Source organism: Notothenia coriiceps, unplaced genomic scaffold (assembly GCF_000735185.1).
Source record: "Notothenia coriiceps isolate Sejong01 unplaced genomic scaffold, NC01 NC01_scaffold00003460, whole genome shotgun sequence".
Taxonomy (NCBI): domain Eukaryota; kingdom Metazoa; phylum Chordata; class Actinopteri; order Perciformes; family Nototheniidae; genus Notothenia; species Notothenia coriiceps.
Genome location: NW_011336161.1, coordinates 1,621 through 7,550, shown reverse-complemented (window position 1 = coordinate 7,550; position 5,930 = coordinate 1,621).

Below are 5,930 nucleotides of genomic sequence, written 5' to 3'. Positions count from 1 at the left end.
AAGAAAAATTATTTATTGGCTACAGTCGTTCATTATTTGCTGCCTTTTCAATAAAAGGCACTTCTAAAACTGTTCTTAAATTCTTCAAATGTCATTTTTCAATGTTTTGAGCACCAGTGACCCTTCACATAAACCAGACTATTTGCTTGGCTAGATACCACGCGGGGTAAGTGATGAAATATGTTTTTGTAATCTGTGTGAACTGACCCTTTTAGAGAATTTGAATTTACAAGCAGTGTTTCAGTACTCAGTTGCTGAGTTGTCTTGAACTTAATTTTCCATCATAATAAACGTCACACAGCTGAATTTATCAGGAAGGGCCAAATAATGTTCCGGGCAGCTGTAAGTGCACAGTTTCTAGCCCCTGCACAGGAGGAATCTGTCTTGTAAACCGATATAGCTGCCCAGTCATGACCTCAGCCTCAAAGTATGATTTCTCAGTGTGATGTATGGGTTTAAAAGCCCGGCTTTGTAGGATAACTGAGACTGATTAATACGTGTGTCTGGGGAAAACGACAGAAGGCTCAGAGCATTATGGACAAAAGGGATGTGCTCTTAAGGTGTCTGATTTTCTGCTTCGACGTCAGATAGCACATTCAAAGCTAGGATTTTTAGATCAAACTATTTTGCATTATATAACTTTTGTTTCTACCTCGCAAGACGGTGAAAGCACCACTGCTCTTTTATGTGGAACCTTGTGTTTCAATTGATTTACTCAGACATAGACTACAATAAACCCAAACTCCCAATGTGCCAAATAATGTAATTCCCCTTTCGACGGCAGAGGATTTCTGGTCCATAAAGCAGCAGATGCACTCAAGCTGTTATCCAGCAGTCCTTTAGGAGCGATGGCCTTATGATCCTGATGATGAACACTGTGTCATGCAGATGGCAGGTGGTCTTTGTACAGCAAAGCTCTCCTAGCGTCCCCCAGGGAGGAAGGAGTCTCAGCTGTGAATGGCTTTAAGTGATAATAGCTCCCTCTCTGCTCCGTCCATTGGCTTTATATACTCGAGGTGATGTTATTGAAGATGTGAGGAGTTTGCATCTCCAGCTTACAGGATAGCTGCCTATGAGCAGAAGAGGAAGAAGTATTCTGATCGTTCACTTAAAGCAATACTCCACATTGAAAATATTGTTAGCACTGAGGTCTTTAGTTCAAAATGTCACTCAAGTTATAGCATGTAGTAAAATTAACAGTACTCATTATGCAGAATGGCCCATTTCAGAATATATTTGGCATTATAAATATTGATGCATTAATCGCCTTAATGTTGAATCTGGTTAAGGAGGAGTAGATTAAAAACTGAGATGTAGATCAACCTATAATATTCATTAGGGTTTTTTTGTCATCAATTTGAATCTTTAAGGCTAATGAAGCTATCAAAAATATTGGAATAACAAGTACAATATTTCCAAAATTGTAGTAAAAGTATAGGTTTGCATAAAGATTGAAATTATCAAGAAAAAGAGCCTTAACATTCTAGTTAAAGGTGGGGTAGGTAAGTTTGAGAAACCGGCTCGAGATACACTTGTTATATTCCATGGAATGCTCGTAACATCCCGATAGCAATGAATATCTTAAGTGCTTTGACAAAAAATCCATAAAAAAAGGTCATCTGTGGAAGCCGTAGTAGTACTGTAAAAAGCACGACCAATCATTTTAGCCGCTGCTAAAATAACTGGATGTATCTCGTGCCCTCATTGGTCATGTGCGCGTTCGTGTGTGTTGGAGGAGGGGCTCTTTAAGGAAGTGGCCGATTTTTTCAAATTCTAGCGCACTCGAGCTGGTTTCTCCAAAATTACCTACCCCACCTTTAAGTAGAGTAGGCTACTTGGGTAAAAGTCTACCAATAATAATTTTTGGATTCTCAGTTTATTGATCAGGTTATAATGGATAACACATTTTCTTAGACACATTTTCTTGGACTGCATGAATAGACAGGGAGTTTTTCCTCAGCCAGTGGTCATGATACTCAACTTTGACAAATATTCTGCAACCTTAGTGTTACTGTAAACTGTCCTTCTTACAGAAGACATTGACATGAAAACACATTAAAAATGTTGATAGCTGAACTTTGACTACATCAGTATCAGGAAGCTGGTTTTGCACATGCAGGCTCCGTGGTAGACTTTGTTTTTAAGAACATCTGTTTTCCTATCACTTTGCACCTTGAATCAGATTTGTATGCAAATTAAGAATTTGACAAAGGTATACAATTAGCATTTTAATTGTGCTCCCTGGTGGAGATGTAGAAATAAATCATTAGTTCAACTGCAGCAATAGACTAATGTTAAATTAGTGGATACTTCAGTGTGTTCAGGATGGAAGCATTAAGAATGACCAGGAATAATACTAAGTGATGCATGTAAAGCACCTTTCAAGAAGTGATGCTTTTGAATTACTCATTACTAAATACCATTAAATATTACCATATAGTAGTAATAGTTTTGTAGCTCAGGAAGGTCAATATTAACTGAAAATATAGCGATCAAAGTCTAGATTTTCTGCTGAAGAAAAATGAAGCAGAGAACTTTAAGCTGAGAGCCCCCTCTGGTGGTGATCAACATTAATGACAAGGAAACAAAGGTCTGATCTGAACCATTTTTAATAAAATCTTTAAGAAAATTAAGCATGTAAAAAGATTTTAAAAGTATTTCTGTACATTTGACACATTCACACAAGGAAAACAAATTCACATAAAATTCAGACCTGGCCACTTTAGATATTCGGGACCATTTGAAAGCATGCCACAAGTTTTAGATTTGCAGCCAGAGCAGCAGTTCAGATAAGCTATAAAAATAACTATAGACAGTCAAGATTTTAGTCAGCCAACATCCCAAGTAGTGTATTTATGATGTAAAAAAGTGATTAGGGTTGCATTAGAGTATTCATACAGACTGAAACTCATACCGAGTAAATAAGCCTGAGCAGGTCCTTTTCCAAGACTGAACTGCCATTTTGTGTGAGGGCTAGCTTTTAAATTCAAACTTGTAGCATGCTTTAGAAAAAGAGTCAGTTAAAGTATTCACGATTTCAGTTGGTAAAACGTGCCAACCACTGATTTGGTCCTTGGTGTTACAATTGTACATTGTGCCAAAAGTCTTCTCATACGGTGAGCTGCTTTGCAATATCCGTCACCACTGAAGACTTGAGCTGCGCGATGGTGGCAATCCTCATCTGCTTGGAAGTGGAGTACTTTTCTTTAATGGCCTGGAATAAGAGAAAATTATTGGGTTAGAAGTAAATCCAAATTAAGGATTAATCCTTTTCAAGTACACAAANATCCGACTCAACCGTCGCCACCGCCTTCACACATGCGCGACCGCCCTGGCCCGAGATATCGACTACAGCAACTGAGAGAGAGACACATGGCGCACTACACCCTAACCGCTGAAACACTCCCTTACGAAAACACACCTCCTCACTGACAACATCAGTTTATCCAACATCAACAACGGACCTCCTCCACGCTCCATCTGTCCCAAGGCGTCCCCCGAGGGTTTCGGTGCTTGCCCCCGTTCGTCTTCGATCCTTTACATGCTCCCCCGTTGGCAAAGATAATTAGCCTTCTCCACACAGCAAAACACAGCCCATAGTTCTTCTCAAAACTCTCCTCACAAATGAGACGTAAGCGGCCAAAACGAGCATGGACATCCATACCTTCTTTGATATCTCAACAGGGAACACACACCAATCCACGCCCCGGCCTCCCCACCGAAGAAGATTGGAACCCCGCCGCACCTGCCCGAGAGGCAGAGTTCAGAGCGAGGGCCACGGGACGCAGGCGAACACACACAACCCACCTGCTCGACCAAACCAGCTCCTTCAGAAATTTAAACAGAACATTACCATGGCGCGCGAGCAAAACACACTAGCGAGCTCCCACCGCGAACAGGTGCCAAACCGCAGCAACAACTTCACATCAGCGAACAACCCTCCCCCCCATCCCGGTTATTCAAAGACATCCAGAATTTCCACTTCACCATTCCACAGCCACACGCTATCTCCCACCCCTCACATGGCCCGCAACTCGGAGTCATTTTCGAAAGTGCCAGTCTCAAATTGCTCACCCACCTCCCGACTTACTCAAATCATCACCAAGAGAGACCGAAAGGGTTCAATCGCTCACTGCCGGGGCCTGTTATAATCCGCTACCTCGCAACGAGACTATTGCCCAGTCTCCGCCCACTCTCTCCTCCTCTGCTGCTGAAACCCTTGAACATCATTCAGTCACACCACCTCAATTTCACAGGCTACGACGATGACATTGAACTTTATATCTAGCATAAGACCGTCACCCTCCACAACACACTCCACTCTCCACCACGTCTCTTCAGAAATATAAAGCATGGTGCAACAAACTATCTCATGAACAGCTGCCAAACAGACATCCTCACTCGGCCACCATACCCGTATCACGAGACATCAGAATAGTTTCAACTTCACATTCCGCCAGCACACGCGCATGTCCCCCTGACATCCGCAACCTCGGAGTCATATCGAAAGTCCGCTCAAATTCAAACACTGCCATATAAATCACGATCACCAGAACCGCCTTTCTCAAAAACATTGCCGTCTCCGCCACATCTCTCTCTCCTCTGTGCAGAGACCTGCATTCATGCATTCATCCTTCACGACACGACTAAACTGCAATAGGCAGACATCTATGCCTTTCATCCAACCTCCTCATAAAACTCCACATATCCAGAACTCTGCTGGGACCCCTCCTCACCACACGCTCCGAGTGATCAATCAGCCCCTCCCTCTGCACCGTCCACTGCTTCGATGTGCGTCGAGGAGATGCTATTCAAATCTGAGGGTTCATCTCCATCTTACAGGATAGCGCCTCATGAGCAACGAGGACGAAGTTTTCTGCTCTGCTTGACAGCACATACACCACATTTGAATAGCTGTCAGCAGCCCAGGCGTATTCAAGTCACAATGTCCCGCTCAATGTACCGGACATGAACAAACAGATCATCCTGCAGTGGCCTTCCAGATATTTTCGGCATCATAACATGATGCATGTATATTCTGCTAATGTTCGATCTGGGTTCACGCGAGTAGTCGATGAAACTGAGTTGGATCACTATACATAGCAATCATTAGGCTTTTTTTGTCATCAATTTGTGTCTTTAAGGCTAATGGAGCTGTCGGCGTAGTATTGGCATAACAATTCGCATATTCGCAAAATTGCAGGTAAGTAGTGGTTGTGTATAAAGTCGGAATTATCGAGAAATAGAGACTTATCTTTCTAGTATACGATTGGTAAGGCTAAGCATTGAGAACCGGCTCGTGATACACTTGTATGATCCTAATGCTCGGAACGTCCGTATAGCAATGAATATGTGCAAGTCCGCTTACAAAGAGTCCCATAAAAGAGATCATCTCTCGGAACCTAGAGCTCTGGTAAAGAAGCATCCGACCAATCATATCACGCTGCAAAAATATTGGATGTACCTCTGTCAGCCTTCTTGGTCATGTGCGCGTTCGTTTGTGTTGGAGGAGGGGCATCTTTGAAGGAGGGGGGCAGATTTCGCTGCGCCTTTTCAAATTCTAGCGCACTTCGAGCTAGTTTCTCCATTTTACCTACCCACCTTTGAGTACAGTAAGGCTTACTTGGGGTAAAAGTCTACCAATTACATTTTTTATTACAGATAACATAAATGTTGATTGCCTGAACTTTAACTACATCATCTTCACAGCTGGTTTGTGCACATGGCAGGCTCCGTGGTAGACTTTGTTTTTAAGAAACCATCTGTTTTCCTATAAACATTGCCACCTTATTTCAGTGTGATAAACATGGTAGAGAGCTGACATGGACATTAACAACTTGAACAGTGTTTTATTTTGGGAACAGATTTGTATGTAAATCAGGAATTTGACCACGGTATTTGCTTTAATTGTGGCCTCCCTGGTGCCTTTG